The following is a 10,000-nucleotide window of genomic DNA, read 5'->3' on the forward strand; positions in this document are numbered from 1 at the left end:
CAACCAATTAAATGATTGCACAACGTGTTGATCACTATAAAGTTCGTGAACAAAGTTTGTAAAATCAGGAACAGAAATTAACAAAGCAAGCTCGCAAATTCAACATAACTTTAACACATAAGACAAATTCTGAGTGGCATTAAAAACTTTTTCAGTAATGTTTGTCAGAAAGTATGTCTCGAATACACTACAACGTGTTTAAAAATGCAGCATCTGGAATCTTCAATCAATAATTACTGATTGAGGGCCACTAGTTCATTAGCCTATGGCTATTACGTACTACCCTCATAAAATAAAGACTCAACATAAGAGCACAGAGAATAGGCTTCCAGGGTAAGTTTCTTAAGCCTGCAAACCTTACTTTTACGTCACACCTCCGAACAACGACTGCAGGGTCGGTTCTTTAATATCAATATTAGCAGTTTCACTGGCAACCATTGTGGTTTCGACCTTATGGTGTTGACAAAAGAATCCACCTTACAAGAAGGGGTTTCTCTCCACTAACTAAAACATTCACTAATTAGTAGGTGTTTCCGGGAAATATTGATTGTGTGGATGGTGAGTTGAGGGAAAATCACAACAAAAGGTTAGTTTGTATAATAATGGGGATGAGAAATTCACAAAGCAAGCTCTCAATCTTTAGAAAAGAACAACAACGATGCTTACCAGAGCTGTGACCCAGTCAAAAAACAGATATTAAAACTACGGACAAAGTGACGTGGTCCAAATTGCGAAGTTGATTAATTAAACAAAATGGAAAAATAACACGTACAAAAAAGACTTTTACCAGGTATATTCTATGGCTTCTGAAGTAAAATAATAGTTTAAAATATAGAAAAAAATAATTGTAAAAAACATGATTACTTACATAGAAGAAAAATCTGATAAAATTTCCCACTCTACAAACTAATAGTTGCAAGCCTCCCTGTTACTATCTACGTAGGACACCGAGCAGAGTGCAACGACTTCTAAAACACAACAACACAACTTTAATGGCGTTCGGTCCTTCAAAAACTACATGCGATTTCGCACGTGGTCCTGGTCACGTGACGATTATCATAACATCTTCCCCTTTGTAAAAAAAGAAAAGAAACACTCCGCACAGTTCTTTTGGTATAACAAACACGATAAAAATGTTCAACAGTGTTCAACAAGACAAGCAGGCGGTTTAATAACGCAACCATTCCTCTTGAGTAAAGTAGAGGGTGCAGGTTTTACTGGGTCAGCTGCAGGCTTCGTTAACAGTAGGGAATATGTTTGTGGTACTGACTGCTGTGTTTCAGCCGCTGCTTTCGATACTGGCAATGATTCTCACTGCAGCACTGATCGCAGGTGTCGGCGGTTTCGTCGGTAGGTTCACCCATCCGACTCAACAACGTAAGAACGTGGACCAATCATTTTCTTGCAAACAGCCTGTGACCAAGTAGATGTATTTGGCTTCTTCATCCTGACAGTTTGTCCAGGTTCAAATTCAGGCAATGCAGTTCCCTTCAGGTTGTAGTAGAAAGCCTGCCTTTGTTTAGAGCCAATCAACTTTTGTTGCACATTTTGTAGGGGTACTGTCTCAGGCTCTAGTTGTTTAACTGACAAAGGTAACAGATTGTGTCTCCTCCTGCTGAACAGCCTTTGTGCAGGAGATGAACCAACTTCCGCGTGGGTATTACGATAATCCAATAGTGCGAGGTATGGGTCATAATGTCCGCGCACTGCTTTCTTCATGATATACCTGTACCGATTTTAACTGCACTCTCAACCTTTCCGTTACTTTTGGAATGAAGCGGACAGGAGGTGATGTGTCGAAAATGCCAGCCACTTGCAAACCGTGCAAATTCTGTTGAAGCAGACTGCGAAGCGTTGTCAGAGATGACTATCTCCGGAATTCCATGGCGGCTAAATTGCATTTTAAACTGCCGTTGCTGAATCTGTCTTGTCCAACTTATCCGCCTCAAAGAAAGAAGAGTAATAATCAACCGTAAACAGGTACTGACGCCCATTAAACAGGAACAGGTCTGTGCCAACTTTTTGCCAAGGTCTGGATGGGATCGCCTTAGGGCACTAGTGGTTCTCGAGGCTGATCTGTCTTAAAAGTGTTGCAAATCCTTCAACTCGGCATTCATGCGCGGCCAGTAAAACACTTCTCTAGCCCGTCACAGACATCCTTCAATACCCAGATGAGAAGAGTGGACTATTTCAATCATTTCTTTCCTGAGATTGGAAGGAACAGTAAGGTGCTCGCCTTTGAACAGGAGACCATCTTGGGCAGTAATTTCTCTAAACTGGAAATACGGCTTGACCTCTGCTGAAACTTCATCCAGACTCTTAGGCCAACCTTCAAGAACAACTGTCATGAGCATCTAAAGGTCGTCATCCTAAACAGTACCGTCTTTGAATTCTTCCAATCGTGCTTCGGAAATAGGAAAATCCTCCACAAGTACTATCTTCTCAAGCTCATGGTAGTACTCGGTCCGTGTGGGAAGTTCGTCCAAGTAGGCTCGGGACAAGGGATCAGACATAACCATCAAACTTCCTTTCTGATACTTAACATCGAGGTCTTATCGCTGCAAACGCAGTAGCATCCTCTGTAGACGCTTAGGACTAGCGGAGCCAAGGTCCTTCTTGAAAATAGCTTCAAGAGATTGATGATCCGTTCTAACATGAACAATGTCTCCACCGTGCAGGTATGTATCAAACCTTTCACAGGCAAAAACTACAGACAACAGTTCTTTTTCAATCTGAACATATCGACTTTCGGCTAGGGTTAGCACTCTTGAAGCGAAAGCTATTGGGTGACCTTCCTGGAGTAGGGAGGCGCCAAGTCCACTGAGTGATGCATCACACTCAATTGTGACTTCACCAGTAACGTCATAAAACTTCAACACTGGAGCTTGACAAACAAGATTCTTGACACTCTGCACAGCTTCATCATCAATAGGCAGCCAACACCATTCTTCGTCTTTAAGCTGCAGTCGCCTTAACGGTTCACACACAGATGACAGCTTAGGAAAGAATTTTGCTAAGTACGTGACCATGCCCGGCAGAAATCTCTTCCGGGACTTGACATCGGTCGGGGTAGGCATATCACGTATGGCGCGAACTTTGCTAGGATCAGTAACCACACCATGAGATGTGAGCAAATGGCCCTTGAGAATGGCGAAGGTTTATCCTCTGAGGATTAAGTGTCAGATTGAGCATAATACATTTTTGCTAAAAAGCTGTTAGATTCTGATCATGTTCCGTCACTGTTTCATCTACCGTGTCTCTGTATCCACAAACCAGGAAGTCGTCGACAAGCACTTCTATTGCTTGGAGACCCTCAATTGCTTCATGCATCTTTCTTTGCCACACCTCGGGTGCAGAGCTGATGCCAAATGGCATCGTCAGCCATCGGAATCGGCCAAAGTGGGTGTTAAAGGTGGTATAGTGACTGGAAATGTCACTGAGTTTTACCTTCCAGAAACCACTTTTGGCATTCAATACAGTGAACACTTTAGCGTTGGTAAGTCGAGAAGTCACATCCTCAACTGTCGGCAATGGGCAGTGAGCATTGGGCAATGAGCAATGGGCAATGGGCAGAATGCTATTAAAATAGCATTGTTCAAATCTTTAGGATCCAAAAAGATCCGGACTGATCCATCTTTTTTGAGAATTGCTAGCAAACTGGACACCCAGTCAGTTGGCTCTGTGCCGGGAGCAATAATCTTCTCAGCAACCCTCTTGTCAAGCGCTTTCCTCGTTGCCTCCTTCTTCGGGACAGGAACTCTTCCTCTTCTCGTGGGGTGAACAACAGCTGGAACATCCTTGTTGAGTTACATTTTGTACTCTCCCGGCAAACAGCCAATATCTTCAAATACCTCAGCGAACGGTCCAAGCAGGGGATCGCTTTTGACACACACAGTAACTACGTACTAACTCTTGCTTGGATGCCTCAGTTACATTATTCACAGAGTTCTTGTCATCATCAGATACCATGATTTTTATGAGACCCATGGAGACCCATGCCTTGCAATGAGATGACTTGATGCTAAGAAAAGGTGCAAAGTTTTGATCCACAACAACAAAGTTAAGGTCATGCTTGTTACCTTTATGTTCCACTTTCAGCCATGAGCCTTTCTCTTTAAAAGATCATGCATAACTAATGTAATGTCCTTAGGAACAATTTTGGCTTTCTTTTCAATTTTGGCTTAAATGTACTCCTGAAGAGGCAGAATATTCGCTGTAGAACCAGTATCAATTTGAAATGACAAAGACACTGAATTGTTTAGAGCGAGAGAAACAAAAGCTTGATCCTGTCCACAGATACTGTGAATGTAAAAGACTTCTTCTTTAACTGCGTGGACTTTCGCCCCTTGAGACTTAACACGACATTAGACAGCAAAGTGTCCATCTTTACCACACTTTCTACATTTTTGACCTAAAGCTGGGCACAATTTCCTTTTCATGGCATGTATACCACCACAAAACAAACACTCATTAGACTTTGTGCGACTCTTGTTAAGAGAGAGAGACTTGCGAGATGGGGATTTTCGGTGCTTGCCCTTCAAAGACATTGCAACTTGTGCTTCTCTGCATTTATTTCTTTGGACGCTGCAAATTCTTCTGAGATCTCGCTCGCTCGACTCTAGAGTGAGTTACTTGACTTGCCTTGATCGTTTCAATGCCTTTATCTAAGTGGAGGTCCCGCTTTCCAAGAAGTTTTTCACGAACTCTGTCATCCTTCACACCAAGAATCAGTCGCTCGCGAACAAGAGATTCGCGCAGTGTTCAGAACCCACATGTCATCAATGAAGTTATGTAACTATCAAGCGGTTTATCCGAAAACTGTTCACGTTTAAAACTACACCTTTCATAAGTCTCATTTCGTGCCGGTGAACAACGCTCTTCGAACTTTTGGAGTACCTGGTCGATCTTCAGAGCGTCTGAAGAATTACCCCATTGAAAGTGTTATGTATGTCCATCCCTTCTTTGTCGATAACATTTAACAGCGAAGTCACCCGAACTTCTTGTGATGTCTTGTGCATACCAGGCGCTAACTCGTAAAACTTCCATTCGCGACGAAACGATTTCCAATTTTGCCTTTGATGCAAACGATCAGAAAGATTGAGTGGAGAAGGAATCTCTGCTGTAGTGCTGACAGCTGCCATGTTGATGAGAATCCCAAGAAAAAATGTTTTGGCGAGTAAAGCGTGATTTTTCGGACACGAAGCGGATGAGCGAGCGACGACAGGTTGATTTGTCTGGCTTGCAAGGTTTTCATTTGCGTTTCGCGCCAAAAAGAGGATGACCTCATTCGCAAGTGGCACAATCCTACGAAACAATCGAACTCGTTTGTTTCTCCGAAATCGAAAGAAGGCATTTGTTTACTTTGAGCTAAAGGCGTCAGAAACAAAGACGAAATAAAACGAAAGCTTATTTCAATCTCGAGTCGCTCCTTGCAAGGGAGATCTCCAGTGATAGAAACGAAACACTAGTTCGGAATATTAACGAGTAAGGGAAAGCTTCGAATGGTCAAGAAAGAAACATTATGGTTTATGGGTAGAATGGCTGCTCAATCTGAGTACATACGGATTTTAATAAAGTTCTGTTTCGTAGACCAGCTCGGAGTTCGTCCACTCGTGAGTTAATCTCCATATACACTGAATTATCGTTAAGGTTACATACGAGAAACCGTACAACGGGAAGAAACAAATTTGAAATTTCAAAAAGTGGCGCGCGTGAGAAACCGTAAAATGGAAACCACGATGTAAACGAAAACCAAAATTTGCCACTTAGTGCGTGACAAAAGTATTATACTTAAGAATGTATTTTTCTCTGTGTCTGCGGGTAGGGATGAGCTAGTTGCGCTTGTTCAAGGTTGCTATGTGTGGCTCACCCTGCTAGCAGAGCCTTTCTTTCGCTTGCTCGATTTTGGCGTTCTCGAGAAAGGCTCTGCATGAATCGAGTAAGATCTTTATTGAATATGCGCTGCATGTTGCCAGGATACAGTCTCGAACCCAGGCCTAATATGCCAGATCTCGCCGCCATCTTGGTTTTTCATGGTACTGCGGGCTCAATTATATCCATCGGTTTTGTCACTGTAAGGACGCTCGCGCTGGAAAAACCGGTTTGCCGAGAGAAAACAAGATTGACTGGTCCAGAAGTTCGGGCTGCGGCGGCTTCAAGGAGTTGACGCGATTCGGGCAGAGCCTACTTTTCTCCTCCACAGTAAAGAAAACGACAAAAGGAGGCTCTGCTCGCAGGGTGTGTGTGGCTTAGATATAAATACATTGCTTGGTAAGGTTAGTGTATGCTGTTGCGTTTGCGAGAATTTTCCACGTGACTGCAAAGACTTCCTTCCTTTTCATCAATTTCGAGAAGTATTTACCGAGCTCGGTGTCATTTTTCCTTCGCTCATGTTTAAATGACTTCGGGTGGTTCCTCCATCTGGTTTTAAACTCTGTGGCAGTCAGACCGATAAATGTCTCAGTGGTTTCCTTCAATTTCTTTTTGCAAGCATTCACTCCGTAGCTTGCACTCATCTTTTTTTCTGCAGTTGCACATTTTGTGGTTTTGTCTTGCTGCATGGGGTTGTTCGGTTTTCTCTAAAATGTCTTTGTTATGACCGTCTATTCAGTCTATTATTTATTTCATGTTCGGTGTACGGATATCGCTCAATTTGATGGTGATTCGGTTAAATGTTTTCGGCAATTTGTGGAAAGTTGGAAAACATGTGTCGACAAGGCTGATGAACGCTCTTCCTATATTAGATTTAACGTTTCTGTTAAACGGAGGGTTAAACCCTATGACATCTCTACGTCTGTTCTTTTGCTTTGGTGGTCTTTGTGATGTAGGCTTGAACTTGAGGACGCTCGCGCCAAAATCTTCCTACGGTGAGATTTTCTTCATTTCTCGCCTAGAGTTAGATCATAAAGTACTTACTCCAAAAAAAAAATGGGGGTCACCGACTTTGTTTCGGAGAAAATGGCAGTGGAAAAATGCCTTAATTTCAAGAAATCGGTCATAATAGCGAGATGTAGGCTCATCTGCTCATCCATCGAAAATCATAAAAATAAACTGTTGGAGTGAAAGTTTCCGTGCATAGGTTTTTAGGAGTGAGATTTTTAGATAATTGTATGCCGCTAGGGATGTGGTAAACAGTAGAGTTCATCCTCGACGAGCGTTTTCTTAAGCTCTATCCGTTGCAACCACTACCGGAATTCGATGGCACGAGGAAGAAAAATGTTAAAAAAGATAACTTCTTACGGTGAGAATTTTTTCATTTCATCATATTTTATAGATAGCAAGTAAAGTAAGTGATTCATGATAAAAAAAATAGGGGTCACCGATGATCTGAACGAGTAAAATCGATGTGATTTTGCAAAGCTCTTGGAAAAGTTCGTTTGTCACGCTTTTGCGTGACCTGTCGGGCAAGGACTGGAACCCAAGAGAGGATCGATCGTTGAAGAGATGAAAGGTTTTTAACGAAAAAAAAAACCTTCTCGAGCATAGCAACGACGTTTTAAGCAGGGGTCATCCTGTCATGCTCATCCTCTGGAGTGTGTTTTTTGTGAAATTCAATCGCTGATTGTTTCCACGCAGGTCCGCAATATTCAAGCGGACGAGGACGAAAATACTGCTCAATTTTCACGAAAGTAAAGAAAAAGAACTTTAAAAACATGCATTCGCTTTGAACTTAAGTTCTTAGGGTAATAAAAACATTACAAAAGAAACAGCCCCATTAAATTTACGCAACAGTTCGTCCCGAGTTTTCCAAACTTTCAGCCACTAGTCTACTCGATCAGCTACCTTTTCCAGAGCTTTTCCATCCTCCCGCTCACTTCTCTTTGAAGTTTCATGATAATTCGGAAATAAATGTACCATTCTTTTGCCGGCCTGGGATTCTTTCCTCGGCGTTTTTGTCGCCATGTTATTTTAACAGATGCTTGAAAAATCTGTGTGAAAGTCAAGTAGACTAGTGCACGACTGATAAAAACAACGCGAACATCAGTCGTGCAGTAGTCTACTTGACTTTCCTAAATATTTTGAACAAATTTTGACTGATCACGATCTTCTCTTATCCAACGCTGTGCAAGACTTATCGTCCACGGTTTTTGCAAAGGTTTTAAAACCTCAACTTCACTAATGCTCGAAGTAATGCGTGACATATTACAGTCGCGTTACCTGCGCAGTAACGTTGCGCACAAACAATTAGCGCGAACGTCCTTAAGAGCTCTTGTGTAATGCTTCCTGATATGGGGCTGCAGCCTTGTTGAAAACGTGTTCATCAGATGAACAAAAGCAAAAAGAAATTGTGTACACTATGATCGTGGACATTTCAAGACTTCATACATCATCAACTCCGGGGGTCCCCAAAATCCAGTCTCCAGGCACCGCTGGCTAAGAGAAACGATGGAATCTAGGAGCGAGAATGGAACGGTCTGCGACCATCTGAAGCTGTCTGTGTCGGTCTTATCGCAGACGATCGTAAAAACAGGAGGCAAATGTTGCCATAAGGAGGCTCGAAAGGGTTTTCAGCTGAGCGCGCGTGCATAGCAGACACACGCAATTGTAAAGCTGCTCGCGTCAGCTATGTTTCAAAATGGGTCACCAGAAATAAGCAAATGCCGATAATTTCGCTCACCTTTCTTATAATTCCTATATATATATGGAATTTAAATAGACATCTCCTATTCACGAAAACTACGAACATTCTACACAAACGGTTTAATGGTCACTTAAATCCGTTTGTGTTGGCCTGTAGCTCCACTGGCGCACGGACTCGAATGAGAGGGTGACGAATGCGTAAATTTAATTAAAGACAGCCACTACGGATTCTACTTGAACTGCAGCAACTACGGCTCAGCAGAGCATAAAAGACACGGACTTCCGTTTCTAACTCTTACAGCTACTAGAAGTCAGCTACTGAGGTCCTCCCTGGGGTTTTGGGAAAGAAGGGAATATGGCTAATTTGAATGGGCCATTTCCGAGGTGCTGTTTGTCTCGGTTTCGAAGTGAGTCTTGGTGCTCAACTATTGTGAAGGAAATGAGTGCTGGAGCCTTACTCAAACTCAAACTCATTGCCATTTGAATGGTTGTGCACCAGGACTCGCTTTGAAACTGAGGCAAGCAGCAACTCGGAAATGGGCTTTTGGGGAACAGGGGAACACAGATGGTGGGTGGCAACATATCTTAGGGAACAAGGGAGAATAAACCATTTCAGGGATCAAGAAAAAAACAACCCCCTTTCCCCCAACTACTACAGCTCCAAGTGTTACAGTTACTGATCATCACTTTACTGTAATGTTAAAACAGGTACATTTAGATCAAAATTAACTCTGAACCAACGGCGTTTATACATATAGGTGTGGTTTGGACGTATTAAATGTCGGCAACCCTAAAACCAGGAAACCGGAGTCCGGAATCACAGTACAATACAGAGAGTAAAAACTATCCTAAACATTCATAAAAGCTAACCTTAGGCCTAATTAGGCCTAAAAACGTTTGTTAGGCCTAATTAGGCCTAAGGTTAGCTTTTATGAATGTCTAGGATAGTTTATACTCTCTGTATTGTACGGTGATTCCGGATTCCGGATTCCTGATTTTAGGGTTGCCCATTAAATGTACAGCTCACTTGAGTACACTTTAATTGCGTGACCTTAGCGTGACCAAACATTTAGGCTGATTGGGATCATTCATTACTCTCAAGCATCAAGCATCGTGAAGGTAATGTTCTCACGATGAAAGCTTATTTTTAATGTATCGATATAATTTCGGATAAGTTTGATTGTTGCGTTTCGTCAACATTCCCAGTTTTGTTCAGGGCCCGGTTGATTCAAACGCCCGAGAACCTTTTAAAATCCGGTGAATCGAATATAGTCACTTTCCGACAGTTTCAATCTGTGCGAGATAGTAGTATTCGCATACGTGACCTCGAAAATACACACTCTAAGCATATCTTAGTAAAGACGTGTACCAAAGACTTGGTCAACGTTAAACGTGGAGTATATTTCATGGATAGTGACCT

General features: G+C 42.3%; 1 long non-coding RNA gene across 1 annotated transcript in view; it reads left to right on the forward strand.

Annotated features, from left to right (window-relative positions):
• Nucleotides 1–9,678: 9,678 nt before the first annotated feature.
• LOC138048932 (uncharacterized) overlaps nucleotides 9,679–10,000 on the forward strand; it is a 13,883-nt gene continuing 13,561 nt past the window's right edge. Inside the window, exon 1 of the long non-coding RNA XR_011132259.1 lies at nucleotides 9,679–9,699. This is a non-coding gene — a long non-coding RNA (uncharacterized lncRNA). The remainder of the gene's footprint in view (nucleotides 9,700–10,000) is intronic.

The sequence above is a fragment of the Montipora capricornis genome, chromosome 5 (assembly GCF_036669925.1).
Source record: "Montipora capricornis isolate CH-2021 chromosome 5, ASM3666992v2, whole genome shotgun sequence".
NCBI classification, from domain to species: Eukaryota; Metazoa; Cnidaria; class Anthozoa; order Scleractinia; family Acroporidae; genus Montipora; species Montipora capricornis.